Here is a 17445-nt window from a genome sequence, read left to right as displayed (position 1 = left end):
CTACTTTTTGGGTGCTTTTGTATAAATGGAAAAAAACCTCCTTGTAGAGTTCGTTGAATTGATTAAATCTTCCATTGTTAGAATCGACTGCCCATTTATTGCTTTAGGATTAGTAACAAATGCATTCAGTGTGGGTGACACATTCTTATAATTACCTACAGTTAACCTTTTATACCAGAGTTTTGGCATAGCACTTTTCACCTCTGAATTTCTCAAGGTGTATATTAAAGGGTTCAGCAGGGGAGTGATGATGGTATACATCACAGTTATGGATTTATCAATGGGAAAGTTGGAAACAGGTCTCACATCCATAAAGATACAGGGAATGAAAAAGAGGACCACCACTGTGATGTGGGAACTGCAGGTAGATAGGGCTTTACACCTTCCTTCCTGACTATGAGCTCTAAGGGAGTTTAGGATGACCCCATAGGACACTAGCAGGAGGATAAAGATAACCGCACAGATTGCTCCACCGTTAGTAACCACCCTGAGACCGGCAATGTAAGTGTCAGTACAGGCAAGGTCCAACCATGGCTAATGTCACAGATGAAGTGATCAGTGACACTGGGGCCACAGAAGGGGAGTCTGTACATAAAGAGGAGTTGAACCATTGAGGGCACAAGACCTCCCACCCAGGCCACCTCCAGCAGCAGGATACAAACCTGTCGCTTCATGATGGTCAGGTAGTGCAGTGGCTTATAGATGGCCAAATAGTGATCATAGGCCATCATATCCAGAAGGAAAATCTCAGAACCTCCAAATAAGTGTTCTACAAAGAGCTGTCCCATGCAAACTGGGAAGGAAATTGTCTTTTTACCACTGAGTAAGTCTATAATCAATTTGGGTGAAATGGCAGTGGAATAAACTGTATCCATGAGTGAAAAATAAGCAAGGAAGAAGTACATGGGGAGTCCAGAGAGGGGCTGGCAAAAACAGTCACCATAATGAGCAAGTTGCCCACCATTGTCACAAGGTAGATGAGGAAAAAACAAGACAAATAATGCATTTTGCCCCTCAGGATCCTGAGTGAAACCCAGGAGAATAAATTCTGTTACTTTGCTACTACATCCTGTTTAGTCTTCTGTAGGAGGCTCAGTCAGAGAAGGCAATGGCACCTTACTTCAGTACTCTTGCCTGGAAAATCCCATAGATGGAGAAGCCTGGTGGGCTGCAGTCCATGGGGTTGCTGAGAGTCAGACGTGACTGAGTGACTTCACTTTTACTTTTCACTTTCATGCTTTGGAGAAGGAAATGGCAACCCACTCCAGTGTTCTTGCCTGGAGAATCCCAGGGATGGGGGAGCCTGGTAGGCTGCCATCCATGGGGTCACACAGAGTCAGACACGAGTGAAGTGACTTAGCAGCAGCAGGAGGAGGCTCAGTATTAAAGAATCCACTTATCAATATACTAGACACAGGAGACGCAGGCTCAATCCCTGGATTGGGAAGATCCCTGCAAAAGGAAATGACAGCCCACTCCAGTATCATTGCCCCCAAAATCCTATGGACAGAGGAGCCTGTGAGGCTACAGTCCATGGGTTCACAAAGATTCGGCCACAACTTAGCGAATGTTTCAGAAGTAAGAACTCAGGACAACCAGACCTGTACTGAGATTGTGAACAGGACTGTAAACATATCTGTTACATTTTGGAACACATCTTCATCATTATATCTTCTATGGTGGCTTGCACATAGAACACATATAGTAAATATCTACTGAGTTTTTTTCAATGAGCCCATGAAGACTTCATTTGGGAATTCTGCTATTCTTCAGATGATTCTGTTGGGGTTATAAGAGATTATATTTTTATCTCTTAGAGCATCTTCTACAGAGAGGAGTAATCAAAGGCCGAACAGGCAATCATACATTTAATAGAAATTTATTGAAATTATATCAGTTCTTGGCACAAAAGTCATCAATGACAAACTGGTGCAATATCTTTGTTCCCCAGAAATTTTCTCTCTGGTAATGACAATCAACTATAGTGAAGGACAAGGAAGCTTGGTGTGCTGCAACTCATGGAGTTAAAAAGAGTCAGACAGACACAAACACGACTTAGCAACTGAACAACAACAAAACTGACATACTGACAACAGACCATAACCCAGTCCTTTGCATTGGTAGTGTTTTTAGTGATTACCATTACAATATGACTTATGGAACACCAAAAATATCTTTTGAAATAATTCCCTTAGTATTATTATAGTCCACACTATTAGATATTCAATCCTTCACATCTCAAACACTGTTTGATTTTCATGAATCTCATTAGCTCTATCAAAGAACTGTACCAAATATAGAGAATTATATAGCATATTGTTTCCTACAGCAATTACTTGGTCTGGCTCTTTGACTATCAGATTTTTAAGGAACTGAAATTTTCTTCATTTAATTTTTTTTTTTAAATTGGAGTATAGTTGCTTTGCAATATTGTATTAGTTTCTGCCATACAACAAAGTGAATCATTTGTATGTACACATATCAGTTCAGTTGCTCAGTCGTGTGCGACTCTTTGTGACCCCATGGAATGCAGTATGCTATGCTTCCCTGTCCATCACCAACTCCCAGAGCTTGCTCAAACTCATGTCCATCAAGTTGGTGATGCCATCCAACAATCTATTCCTGTGTCGTCCCCTTCTCCTCCCACCTTGAAAGTTTCCCACATCAGGGTCTTTTCAAAAGAGTCAGTTCTTCACATCAAGTGGCCAAAGTATTGGAATTTCAGCTTCAGCATCAGTCCTCCGAATGAATATTCAGGACTGATTTCCTTTAGGATGGGCAGGTTGGATATCCTTGCAGTCCAAGGGACTCTCAAGAGTCTTCTCCAATACCAGAGTTCAAAAGCATCAATTCTTCAGTGCTCAGCTTTCTTCACAGTCCAACTCTCACATCCATACCTGAGTCTTAGGCTGAATTGACTTGAAGACAGAGTTTAGGGTAAATACATAGTTCATTAACATATGTTAATGAACATATGTTAATGTTAAATTGACAAGCATTTCCATAAGAAAAAAGCATTGGTTAGCCCAAGGTTTAAGAAAAGTTAAGTTTTGGTGGAGCCAGGTGTGGTCATGGCAATACGGAATTTTAAGAGAAACCTCTTTTTAAATTTGTATAGAGAAGGGGGAAAAAATCTAACACTTGTTTGTTTCCTCCTGCAGCTTAAGAGAGGGAGAAAAAAATGTCTGACACTTGCAACCTATTTCCTCTGTTTAGAGACTCCTGGCCATTCTGCCTGTTACCATCTCAATACTGTACATAGAAAACCCTAAAGATGGTATCAGAAAATTACTAGAGCTAATCAGTGAATTTAGTAAGTCACAGGATAGAAAATCAATACACAGAAAACACTTGTATTTCTATATACCGACAATGAAAAATCAGAAAGAGAAATTAAGGAATCAATACCATTCACCATTGCAACCAAAATGATTAAGTATCTAGGAATAAACTTACTTAAGGAGAAAAAAGAACTGTACACAGAAAATTATAAGACACTGATGAAAGAAATCAAAGATGACTTAACTGGATGGAGAGATATTCCATGTTCCTGGGTAGGAAGAATCAATACTGTGAAAATGACTATACTACTAAATGCAACCTACAGATTCAGTGCAATCCCTATCAAATTACCAATGGCATTTTTCACAGAACTAGAACAAAATATTTCACAATTCATATGAAAACACAAAGCACCCGAAATAGCTAAAGGAGCCTTGAGAAGTAAGAATGGAGATGGAACAATCAACCTTCCTGACTTAAGATTATATTACAAAGCTACAGTTATGAAAACAGTATGGTACTGGGACAAAAACACAAATACAGGCCAATGGAACAAGATAGAAAGACCAGAAATAAACCATGCACCTATGGGTAACTTATCCTTAGGGCAAAGACAGCCTCTTCAATAAACGATGCTGGGAAAACTGGACAGCTACATGTAAAAGGATGAAGTTAGAACACTTCCTAACACCATACACAAAGATAAACTTAAAACGGATTAAAGACCTAAATGTAAGACCAAAAACTATGAAGCTTTTAGAGGAAAACAGAGCAGAACACTCGATGACATAAATCAAAGCAAGATCCTCTATGATCCAACTCCTAAAGTAACAGACATAAAAACAAAAGTAAAAAAATGGGACCTGATTAAACTTAAAAGCTTTTGCACAGCAAAGGAAATTATAAGCAAAGTGAGAGACAACCCTCAGAATGGGAGAAAATAATAGCAAATGAAACAACTGACAAAGGATTAATTGCCAAACTATACAAGCAGCTCATACAACTCAATGCCAGAAAAACAAACATCCCAATCAAAAAGTAGGGAAAAAAAAAAAAACAAAAACACTAAACTAACATTTCTCCAAAGAAGACATATAGATGGCTAATAAGCACATGAAAAGATGCTCAACATGACTCATTATCCAGTTCAGTTCAGTTCAGTCACTCAGTTGTGTCCGACTCTTTGCAACCCAATGAATCAGAACACGCCAAGTTCTCCCTGTCCATCCCCAACCCCCGGAGTCCACCTAAACCCATGTCCATTGAGTCGGTGATGCCATCCAACAATCTCATCCTCTGTTGTTCCCTTTTCTGCCTGCTCTCAATCTTTCCCAGCATCAGGGTCTTTTTAAATGATTCATCCCTTTGCATCAGGTGGCCAACGTATTAGAGTTTCAGCTTCAGCATCAGTCCTTCCAATGAACACCCAGGGACTGATCTCTTTTAGGATGGACTGGTTGGACCTCCTTACAGTCCAAGGGACTCTCAAGAGTCTTCTCCAACACCGCAGTTCAAAAGCATCAGTTCTTTGGCGCTCAGTTTCTTTATAGTCCAACTCTCCAATACACGACCACTGGAAAAACCATAGCCTTGACTAGATGGACCTTTGTTGGCAAAGTAATGTCTCTGCTTTTTAATATGCTATCTAGGTTGGTCATAACTTTCCTTCCAAGGAGTAAGCGTCTTTTAATGTCATGGCTGCAGTCACCATCTGCAGTGATTTTGGAACCCATCCTCCCCCACAAAAAAAAAAAAAAAAAAAAAAAGTCTGTCACTGTTTTCATTGTTTCCCCATATATTTGCCATGAAGTGATGGGACCAGATGCCGTGATCTTAGTTTTCTGAATGCTGAGTTTTAAGCCAAATTTTTCACTCCTCTTTCACTTTCATCAGGAGGCTCTTTAATTTTTCTTTGGTATATGTATACATATATTTCATCTTTTATGAATTTTCTTGCCATTTAGATCACCACAGAGCATTGAGTACAGTTCCCTGTGATATACAGTGAGTTCTCATTAGTTATCTATTTTATATCTGGTATCAATAGTATGTATATGTCAACCTCAATCTCTAAATTCATTTTCATTTAATCTTTACCTGTCCCACAGCTCTTAACCAACATATGGTACATAGCAATATTTCAGAATATATTTTTGAATTGGTCTAACTCACAGCTGTTGCCAACTATTTCAGTTGTGTCTGACTCTGTGCGACCCCGTAGATGGCAGCCCATCAGGCTCCCCCGTCCCTGGTATTCTCAAGTCAAGAACACTGGAGTGGGTTGCCTTTTCCTTCTCCAATGTATGAAAGTGAAGAGTGAAAGTGAAGTCGCTCAGTCGTGTCCGACTCTTAGTGACCCCATGGACTGCTGAGAGTGCTCAAAAATAGGACTTCAATAAGCAGCATACTGAAGGGAAAAAACTGAGCTTAGTATGAGAAGGCATGGGTTTGAATCCTTTTCTACGTGTAATGGCAAGTCTGTCTCAGTTTTCTAATTGAAAAATAAAGGAATTGAACTAGATGATCTTAGAATCCTTTCCAGTCTATCTATGATACTCTTTGTGCAACTCCACCTTATGCTATTCTGCTGACATCTTTTTTCTTTCTTCAAATTTTTAAAAATTAAGCAAAAATTTTCATGCTTATGACTATTACTTTAAAAATGCTAGCTAGCTAGCAATAAAGGGATTTGATAGTTACAGGGACCAAATAATGACTACACGTTTCTCATCCACTGTGCTCCTATTTAAAATCCAAAATATCTTTAGAGAGAGAGTATGGCACAGTGATGAGTGATGTTTGCTTAAGAGCTGCTCTGCCTGTGTTGGAATCCTGGCTTCACTACCTACAATCCAGCTGACCTTGGCAACTTAATAAACCTCACTCAACATCAATTTTATCTGATGGAAACAGAGGATACCAATAGTGCCTGCCTCTTAGGGCTGTTTGTTTTATTAAATATTAAATACCTAGAAGTCTCCCTAGTACTTGTTAAAGGCTAGGTACATGCTAACTATTATCGCTGTTTCTAAATACTTTACTATGAACATTGCATCAGAAAAAACCATTTGGATTTTTCAGCTTAATAATATTTATACACAAAGTCAAGGATAAAAATATAGTATGTCTATAAGTCACGAACCCTTACTTGGGCATAGAATACAACTATACCCTTTAGGAATGATCCATTTTATTGCATACAAGTATAATATTCATTTGTGATAGGATGTATTTTGACCAGAAACAAGCAGAATTATGGAGAAAAATAGGAAATGAAAGAAAAGAAGCCTCAAATCAGGAGAGAGAAATTATATTTAGGAAATGAGTACCTACAACAAATAAAAGAATATTTTTATGAAAATTAAGTCTATATTATTTTTTAAAAATCTTCAGAAAGATTTATTTTTTTAGAGGAGACGTTCTGGAAGCCTATTCCTCTAGACTTCCATGAGTTACTCAGGGGGCTTACAGAACACATCTTCATAAAAAAAAAAAAAAAGAACATTCAAAAAGAAAAATAGCATTGATTATTCAGAGAACCCAAACTTTCATGTTATTCAGTGCTCAGAAAAATTACAAAATCACTAGACCTCAAGTGTAGACAAGTTGATTCTGTTTACATATGTTTGCTGAGGGGAAGGGAATGGACAGAGGATGGATAAGGAGGAAACATGTGCAGGAGATGTTTGAGCTTTTCTTAAAAGCCTACTCTGATAATATTCAGCATGACTCATTCCTGTTATTGCTCCCATCTGATTCAGGAATTGTATCATTGTTGAAGTTATAGACTGATAAAGGCACACCTCTTGAAAAACTTAAAGGTATAGAGTGTATAGCCAATTATTATTATTTTTTTCGCTCCTACTGAGAGTGTTAACAGCCTCGGTAGGCAGGCCAGAGGTCCCCAAGCAGAAAGAGGAAATAAACTGAAAGCAACAGACATTTTTCCCTTCTCTGTTGAGAACACCTGGTTCCACCTGAATTTAACTTTTCTTAAACCTTGAGCTAACCAATGTGTTTTTTTCTTATGGAAATGTTTTTCTTAAGCTATGTTAATGAAACTACATATTTACTTTGGAATCTGCTTTTCTTCAATGGATTCTGCCTAAGACCAACCTTTTTTTTTTTTTTTTTTTTTCCTTTTCTCAAACCTTGGGGTGATAATGGCTCAACAAACTAGTATTCATGTCAATTATTTTGTGCCAGGGATGACACACCATGTGCCATTCCATCTCAAAAATGCATATTGTGGGAGAGGGGCCTGGTAAAATTTCCTCAGCCTTGAGATGTTACTTTTATCTGATTAGAAGCTTGCTAACAGACATAAAATGCCTTGCTAAAAATTAGCAAGGAGGCACTCTTTCTGTCCCCTTCTGATGTCCATGTCAGAAGCTTTCCCTGTCTCTATTATACTTTAATAAAACTTTGCTACACAAAAAGCTCCCAGAAGCCAAGCCTTTTCTATGGACCCTGGATCGAAATCCTCTCCTCCAGAGGTCACAAACCCCAGTGTGCCACGGCTCACAACCTCAATGTTTCACTACTTTCTGCAGAATTTAATGCCCATACCTTTACCGAAATCATTAATGTTGACTGTCATGAGGATAAATTTTCTGTAAAATTTTTGTAAAAATTAAGTATATGAACTATTTTCTATCATTTAAGTTATCCAAGATCAACTAAATAACTTTGAAATTGACTTGAAATTTTTGAGAAAACCAGTTTATTTTGTAGTCTAAGCTAAAAAATGCCCCTTTTGTCACTGATTTCATATCTAGCGTTCATCATTTTTTTTCCACACAATGGATTGCTTTAAAAAAAAATTTAAAAAAAAAGTAATGGGCTGGCTTTCTAGTTGGATTTTGGGTAAAATGTGCTTATGGCCAGAGATCTTCCTTGGTATTTGATCTTCCAACTTTTTTTTTTTTTTTTTAAATACTGGTAGGTGCTACATTTATATCTGTATGTTTAAATTCTGCCACTTCTAACCTTCTAGTGTGGCAGATAATTTTTAACTTTCAACTAAGCATTGCTAATGGAGTATCTGGTAGTGGGTTGCCATTTCCTTCTCCAATGCATGAAAGTGAAAAGTGAAAGGGAAGTCACTCCGTCATGTCTGACTCTTCATGACTCCATGGACTGCAGCCCACCAGGCTCCTCCATCCATGGGATTCTCCAGGAAAGAGGACTGGAGTGGGGTGCCATTGCCTTCTCCTCTCTAATGTGCCCCGAATTCAGCTTCATTTTCCACACACCTTGATTCAGAATAAAGTATTTCATTATTAGATGCAAAAAAAAAAAAAAAAAAAAAACCTGTAATGAGACTTATTAAGTCTGGAAAGATTGCATTATTTATCGGAAACAAGAAAATCTTTAACTGAGATAAATGTACAGTATTAGCTATAGCTTAACTCATGACATAGAACATAAATCTGTGGTCTCAACAAAGATATTTTACATAAAAACTATACACAGTTTCATAAGGCATTGTGACAAGCTTAAAAACATAGTTTAAACAAAATATATATTTTGAACTAGGAAATTATGAAAATTTTAAAATATGTTTTGGTCCCTGGAAGTATTTATATAATAAAAGATTTTAACGATTCCCAAGTTATTAAACCTGAGGAGAAATTTACTGCAGTTAAATAATAACACATGGTTTTCCTGGAAACATTAATTCTTCCTTAAAAGTAGCTCATATACTTCCCTGCTACCTCATTATCTTTTTGTGGCCCAGAGCTTTCTCATGCCAATTTTTTATTCCACCATTTCTCAGAGTGTAGATTACAGGGTACAACATAGGGGTGACAATGGTGTAAAACACTCAAGGATTTACCAATGGGTAAAATGGAAGGAGGTCTCACATACATACAAATACAGGGCATAAAGAAGAGAAGCACCAGAGTAATGTGGGAGCCACAGAGTCATAAGGCTTTGAGCCTCTCTTCCTGGCCAAGATTCTTCAGGGAGTGCAGAATGACCCCATAAGTCATGAGTAAGACAAATGAGGAGGCAAGCGATTAGAGACCTACATAGGAAAAGGACACATTACTAAATAAATGAGTATCCACAACTAGTTTTCAATCTGGAAGCTAATTAAATTATACATATAGTTAATAACTTACACAAAAATAAAAGTTGAGGAGAAAAGGTTCAATACAAAGTACTTCATATTCTGTTTTGTTGCTTAGTTGCTAAGTTGTGCCTAACACTTTGCAATCCCATGAACTGTAGCCCACCAGGCTCCTCTCTTCATGGGATTCTCCAGGCCAGAATACTGGAGTAGGTTGCCATTTCCTTCACCAAGGGATCTTCCTGACACAGGAATCAAACCCAAGTCTCCTGCATTGGCAGATGGATTCTTTACCTCTGAGCCACCAGGGAAGTACTTCATATATATTTTCCAGTTAATAAAGGAGATGACTTTCTCCATTCAAGGGGTAGAAGAATCATCTGAACCACTCACTGAATTCCCAAATAGATGTCTTGGACAATTTCAGTTTTTAAAAAGGATTTAAGAAAAGATACCACAATGTCTTCGGCACTCAGCTTTCTTTATAGTCCAACTCTCACATACATACATGACTACTGGAAAAGCTTTATCTTTGACTACATTGACCTTTGTCAGCAAAGTAATGTCCTGCTTTTTAATATGTTGTCTAGGTTGATCATGGAGAAGCCAATGGCAACCCGCTCCAGTACTCTTGCCTGGAAAATCCCATGGACGGAGGAGCCTGGTAGGCTGTAGTCCATGGGGTCACTAAGAGTCGGGCACGACGACTGAATGACTTCACTTTCACTTTTCACTTTCATGCATTGGAGAAGGAAATAGCAACCCACTTCAGTGTTCTTGCCTGGAGAATCCCAGGGACGGCAGAGCCTAGTGGGCTGCTGTCTATGGGGTTGCACAGAGTCGGACATGACTGAAGCGACTTAGCAGGTTGATCATAGCTTTTCTGAAGAATTTATGCTTTTGAACTGTGGTGTTGGAGAAGTCTCTTGAGAGTCCCTTGGACTGCAAGGAGATCAAACCAGTCAATCCTAAAGGAAATCAATCCTGAATATTCACTGGAAGGACTGATGTTGAAGTTGAAGCTCCAATACTTTGGCCACAAGATGGAAAGAGCTGATTCATTGGAAAAGACCCTGATGCTAGGCAAGGTTAAAGGCAGGAGAAGGGAATGACAGAGGATGAGATGCTTAAATGGTATCACCGACTCAATGGACATGAGTTTGAGCAAGCTCTGAGAATTGGTGATGGACAAGGAAGCCTGGTGTGCTACAGTCCATGGGGTCACAAAGAGCCCAACATGATTGAGCAACTGAAATGAATGGAACAGAACCACAATGTCAATAGACAAAAGTAGCTTGTGGAAAGTATTTACATTTTACAAGATATACACGGAGTTAATATCTAAAATAAATATTTCTAAGAGATTAACCAGTATGATATAAAGAAAATAAAGAAATTATAAACAAGCAGTTAACAAAGAATAAATCCAAAGGGCCAACAAACATACGTTAGGATGCTGAAACTCACATGTGAACAGAAAAATAGGAATTGAAGTAATGGATTGCTTACAGCAGTATTATCTTGGATTCTTGAAAGGCATTCAATCAAATTTCTCAGATGCTACACCACCTTCTGATTTTTAACAGATAACTAAGTATCTTTAGAGAACATTATCAATTGAACCTATTATGAGATTTATAAATATTTGCCCTTTAAAATTGGAGAAGGAAATGGCAACCCACTCTAGTACTCTTGCCTGGAAAATACCATGGATGGAGGAGCCTGGTAGGCTGCAGTCCATGGGATCACGAAGAGTTGGACACAACTGAACAACTTCACTTTCACTTTTCACTTTCATGCATTGGAGAAGGAAATGGCAACCCACTCCAGCGTTCTTGCCTGGAGAATCCCAGGGACGGGGAAGCGTGGTGGGCTGCCATCTATGGGGTCACACAGAGTCAGACACGACTGTAGCGACTTAGCAGCAGCAGCCCTTTAAAATATCCCCAGATAGATAAACTCAAAATATTTCTAGGTATACTTAATATTGGAGAAAGTAAATTCATTCTGCACCTCTGTAACATGAAAATATCCCAAAAGAGTATTACATAATTGAATTGATCCCCACATCACATGCTAACAAGCGTGTGCTCAAAATCCTTCAAGCTAGGTTTCAGGAGTATATAAACCAAGAACTTACAGATGCACAAGTTGGGTTTCAAAGAAGAGGAGGAAACAAAGTTCAAGTTGACAACATCACTGGACTATGGAGAAAGCAAGGGAGTTCCAGAGAAACATCTGCTTCATTGACTATGATTTGTAGATCTTCGATTTTGTGGATCAAAACATGGAAAATTTTTGAAGAGATGGGAGTACCAGACCACCTTTCCTGTCTCCTGAGAAACCTGCATGCAGTAAAGAAGCAATAGTTAGAACCAGACATGGAACAACGGATTGGCTCCAAATTGGGAAAGTAGTTCATCAAGGCTGTATATGGTCACCCTGTTTATTTAACTTACATGCAGAGCACATCAGAGAAGGCAATGGCACCCCACTTCAGTACTCTTGCCTGGAAAATCCAATGGAGGGAGGAGCCCGGTAGGCTGCAGTCCATGAGGTTGCTAAGAGTCGGACACAACTGAGCGACTTCACTTTCACTTTTCACTTTCATGAATTTGAGAAGGAAATGGCAACCCACCCCAGTGTTCTTGCCCGGAGAATACCAGGGACAGAGGAGCCTGGTAGGAGGCTGTCTTTGGGGTCGCACAGAGTCGGACATGACTGAAGTGACTTAGCAGTAGCAGAGCACATAATGCGAAATGCTGGGCTGAATGAATTACAAGCTGGAATCAAGAATGGCAGGAGAAATATCAACAACCTCAGAAAAGCAGATGATACCACCCTAATGACAGAAAGTAAAGAGGAACTAAAGAGTCTCTTGATGAGGGTGAAGGAAGGGAGTGAAAAAGCGGGTTTAAAACTCAATAGTCAAAAAACAAAGATCATGGCAATCAGCCCCATCACTTTATGGTAAATAGATGGGGAAACAGTGGAAACAGTGTCAGCCTTTATTTTTTTGGCTCCAAAATCACTGCAGATGGTGACTGCAGCCATGAAATTAAAAGACGCTTATTCCTTGGAAGGAAAGTTATGACCGACCTAGACAGCATATTAAAAAGCAGAGACATTACTTTGTCAACAAAGGTCTGTCTAGTCAAGGCTACGGGTTTTCCAGTAGTCATGTATGGATGTGAGATTTGGCTTATGAAGAAAGCTGAGCACCAAAGAATTGATGCTTTTGAACTGTGGTGTTGGAGAAGATTCTTGAGAGTCCCTTGGACTGCAAAGAGATCCAACCAGTCCATCCTAAGGGAAATCAGTCCTGGGTGTTCATTGGAAGGACTGGTGTTGAAGCTGAAACTCCAATACTTTGGCCACCTGATGTGAAAAGCTGACTCATTTAAAAAGACCCTGGTGTTGGGAAAGATTGAAGGCAGGAGGAGAAGGGGACAACAGAGGATGAGATGGTTAGATGGCATTACCAACTCTATGGACATGAGTTTGGGTAAACTCTGGGAGTTGGTGATGGACAGGGAGGCCTGGGGTGCTGTGGTTCATGGGGTCACAAAGAGTTGGACACGACTGAGCATCTGAAGTGAACTGAACTGAACAGTCATCAAGACAGTATGATACTGGCACAAAAACAGAAACATAGACCAATGGAACAAAATAGAAAGCCCAGAAATAAATCAATGCACCTATGGGTACCTTATGTTTGACAAAGGAGACAATAATATACAATGGGGGCAAAAACAACCTCTTCAATAAATGGTGCCAGGAAAACTGGACAGCTACATGTAAAAGAATGAAGTTAGAACACTTCCTAACACAATACACAAATATAAACTCAAAGTGGATTAAAAACCTAAATGTAAGATCAGAAACCATAAAACTCTTAGAGGAAAATGGGCAGAACACTCAAAGACATAAGAAAGGCAAGATCCTCTATGACCCACCTCTTAGAGTGATGGAAATAAAAACAAAAGTAAACAAGTGGGACCTGATTAAACTTAAAAGTTTTTGCACAGCAAAGGAAACTATAAGCAAGGTGAAAAGACTACCCTCAGAATGGGAGAAAATAATAGCAAATGAAGCAACTGACAAAGGATTAATTCCAAACTACAAGCAGCTCATACAACTCAATGCCAGAAAAACAAACAACCCCATGAAAACATGGGAAAAAGACCTAAACAGACATTTCTCCAAAGATATATAGATGGCTAACAGACACTTGAAAAGATGCTCATCATCATTCATTACTAGAGAAATGCAAATCAAAACTACAATGAGATATCACCTCACACCAGTCAGAATGGCCATCATCAAAAAGTCTACAAACAATAAATGCTGGAAAGGGTATGGAGAAAAGGGAGCATTCTTGCACTGTTGGTGGGAATGTAAATTGATACAGACATTAGGAAAGATGGTATGGAAATTCTTTAAAAAAACTAGACTAAAACCACCATATGACCCAGCAATCCCACTCCTCGGCATATACCCTGAGGAAACCAAAATTGAAAAAGACACATGTATCCCATTGTTCATTGCAGCACAATTTACAATAGCTAGAACCTGGAAGCAATGTCATCAACAGATGTCCATTGACAGATGAATGGATAAAGTCAGGTACATATACACAATGGGATATATTACTCAGCCATAAAAAGGAACAACTTTGAGTCAGCTCTAATTAGGCTGATGAACCTAGAACCTATCATACAGAGTGAAGTGAGTCAGAAAGGGAAAGATACATATCATATTCTACTGCATATATATGGAATCTAGAAAAATGGTACTGAAGAATTTATTTTCAGGGCAGCAATGGAGAAACAGACATAGAGAATAGACTTATGGACATGGGGAGAGAGGAGGAAAGGGTGAGATGTATGGAAAGAGTAACATGGAAACTTACATTAAACTATGTAAAGTAGATAGCCAACGGTAATTTGTTGTATGGCTCAGGAAACTCAAACAGGGGCTCTGTATCAACCTAGAGGGGTGGGATGGGGAGGGAGGTTGGAGGGAGCTTCAAAAGGGAGGGTATATATGTATACCTATGGCTGATTCATGTTGAGGTTTGTCAGAAAACAACAAAATTCTATAAAGCAATTGTCCTTCAATTAAAAAAAAGAGAGAGAGATCACTAGAAGTCAGTAGAGCCCTGTCTTTTTATCCAAACACATAGCATATTGTACAATACAAAGTTTGAATATCAAATAATGAGGAAAATATACATCTATATTATATATTATAGATTGATTATCTATTATACATCTACATATATATTATATATTATACATTTATATCTATATAATACATCCATAAAAGTGGCCATTTTCAAAAACATTTAAAATTTAATCCCTACTTAATACCTTATATCAAAATAAAGACGGGTCAACATTTAGATATAAAATATATTTTTAAAGGCTTAAAAATTAAAAGTTTACAAATATGGGAGAATATTTTGGTAAAATTGTAATAGGGAAATTCTTTCTTAGCAAATCATAAAAGATGTTAAAATATTGACAGATTTAAACATACAAATGTCAATATAATTCTACATGACCCAAGATATTCTGCACCCTATGGATATAAATCAAATCAAACAAAGCATAAACTGAAAAAATAATAATTCATCACACATGGTAAATGGGATAATTTCCTTGGTATTTAAATAAATCATAAGAATAGTACGGAAAAAGATCCAGCAGTCAAATAAAACATGTGAAATCCATTCACAAATAAATCATGAAAAGGAATTTCCATGATTTTAAGATGTGAAGAGATGCCAAAATTTAAATCTATTTATTTGTATTTAAAGCATGCAAATCAAACACAATATCTCTACGAATTAAAAGATTAAATTTCTGTCTTTGATCACGTCAATTGCAAAACAGAACTTCTCCACTTAAGGCAAAAATACACTTGTTCAATTGGCAAAATAACTATGATTTGATTATTTTCTGCATATATACCTTTTTCATTCAGATTACTTTTGTATTCTTAGCCTCTTTATGCTTAGTATTATACTGTCTGAAACATCACTGTTCTTCAATATTAAGATGTTAAGCTATATAAAAAATAAGATATGAAAATTATCTGACAAATACAAACAAAATATCTACTTCAAATATTTATGTGGGCTGTCTTTGAGTGGAGAGATGTGAATCAAGGTGTTATGTCTTATTTTTTATTATTGCAAGCTATTAAACCTAAGAAAAAATTTACTACAGTTAAAAAATTATACAAGGCTTTCATGGAAAGAGCAATGTTTCTTTGAAAATAGGTGATACACTTTCCTGTTGCCTCATTTTCTTTTATTAGTCCAGAGCATTTTTCACGGCATTATTCATCTCAGCATTTCTCAGAGTATTGATTAGAGGGTTCAACATAGGAGTGATAATTTGTAAAACACAGTAAAGGATTTATCAATTTAACTTCTATGCACAGTACATCATGAGAAATGCTGGACTGGAAGAAACAGAAGCTGGAATCAAGATTGCCAGGAGAAATATCAATAACCTCAGATATGCAGATGACACCACCCTTATGGCAGAAAGTGAAGAGGAACTAAAAAGCCTCTTGATGAAAGTGAAAGTGGGGAGTGAAAAAGTTGGCTTAAAGCTCAACATTCAGGAAACGAAGATCATGGCATCCAGTCCCATCACTTCATGGGGAATAGATGGGGAAACAGTATCAGACTTTATTTTGGGGGGCTCCAAAATCACTGCAGATGGTGATTGCAGCCATGAAATTAAAAGATGCTTAATCCTTGGTGGGAAAGTTATGACCGACCTAGATAGCATATTCAAAAGCAGAGACATTACTTTGCCAACAAAGGTCCATCTAATCAAGGCTATGGTTTTTCCTGTGGTCATGTATGGATGTGAGAGTTGGACTGTGAAGAAGGCTGAGCGCCAAAGAATTGATGCTTTTGAACTGTAGTATTGGAGAAGACTCTTGAGAGTCCCTTGGACTGCAAGGAGATCCAACCAGTCCATTCTGAAGGAGATCAGCCCTGGGATTTCTCTGGAAGGAATGATGCTAAAGCTGAAACTCCAGTACTTTGGCCACCTCATGCGAAGAGTTGACTCATTGGAAAAGACTCTGATGCTGAGAGGGATTGGGGGCAGGAGGAAAAGGGGACGACAGAGGATGAGATGGCTGGATGGCATCACTGACTCGATGGACGTGAGTTTAAGTGAACTCTGGGAGTTGGTGATGGACAGGGAGGCCTGGCATGCTGTGATTCATGGGGTCACAAAGAGTTGGACACGACTGAGCAACTGAACTGAACTGAAGGTGGAAGGACATCTCACATACATAAAAATACAGGGCACAAAAAAGAAGACCACCACAATGATGTGGTAACCACAGGTGGACAGGTCTTTACACCTCCCTTCCTGATTAAGATTCTTCAGGGAGTGCAGGATGACTCCATAGGAGATGAGTAAGAGCATGAAGATGACCACACAGATCACTCCATCATTGGCAACCACTGTGAGGCCAATAATGTAGGTGTCAGTGCAAGCAAGTTTCAACAAGTTGTACATGTCACAGATGAAGTGGTCAGTTACATTGGGGCCACAGAAAGAAAGGCTGTAAACAAAGAGAAGTTGAACTACAGCATGTAAAAACTCACCAACCTGGGCCAGGAGAAGAAGCATAACACACACTCGCTGACTCATGATGGTCAAATAATGCAAGGGTTTGCAGATGGCCACATAGTGGTCACAGGCCATGACAACCAGGAGTAAAAGCTCAGCACCACCAAATAAGTGTCCTATAAAAAGTTGTGTCATGCAAGCTTGGAAGGAAATGGTTTTCTTTTCATAGAGTAAATCCATGATTATATTTGGCATGACTATAGTAACAGCATCCATAAATGATAAGTAGCCAAGAAAAAGTACATAGGGGCATCCAGGGTTGTATTGAACACCACAGTCAGGACAATGAGTACTTTGCCCACCATGGTCACAATGTAGATGAGCAAGAACACAGCAAATAATATTCTCTGACCCTGGACACTCTGAGTGAGTCCCAAGAGGACAAACTCAGTTACATTTCTCCTTTGTTCCATAGATTTT

The 17445-nt window shown here is 38.5% G+C and overlaps 2 pseudogenes; both read right to left on the bottom strand.

Annotated features, from left to right (window-relative positions):
* On the bottom strand, positions 1-1058 carry LOC129628676 (olfactory receptor 4A16-like; annotated as a pseudogene).
* A 7945-nt stretch (positions 1059-9003) lies between these two features.
* Positions 9004-17438, bottom strand: LOC129628086 (olfactory receptor 4A47-like; annotated as a pseudogene).
* Between the last annotated feature and the right edge of the window lie 7 nt (positions 17439-17445).

This window comes from Bubalus kerabau, chromosome 15, assembly GCF_029407905.1.
Source record: "Bubalus kerabau isolate K-KA32 ecotype Philippines breed swamp buffalo chromosome 15, PCC_UOA_SB_1v2, whole genome shotgun sequence".
Lineage (NCBI taxonomy): Eukaryota > Metazoa > Chordata > Mammalia > Artiodactyla > Bovidae > Bubalus > Bubalus kerabau.
The sequence above is the reverse complement of the archived record's forward strand: the minus strand, read 5'-3'. Positions and strand labels throughout refer to the sequence as shown.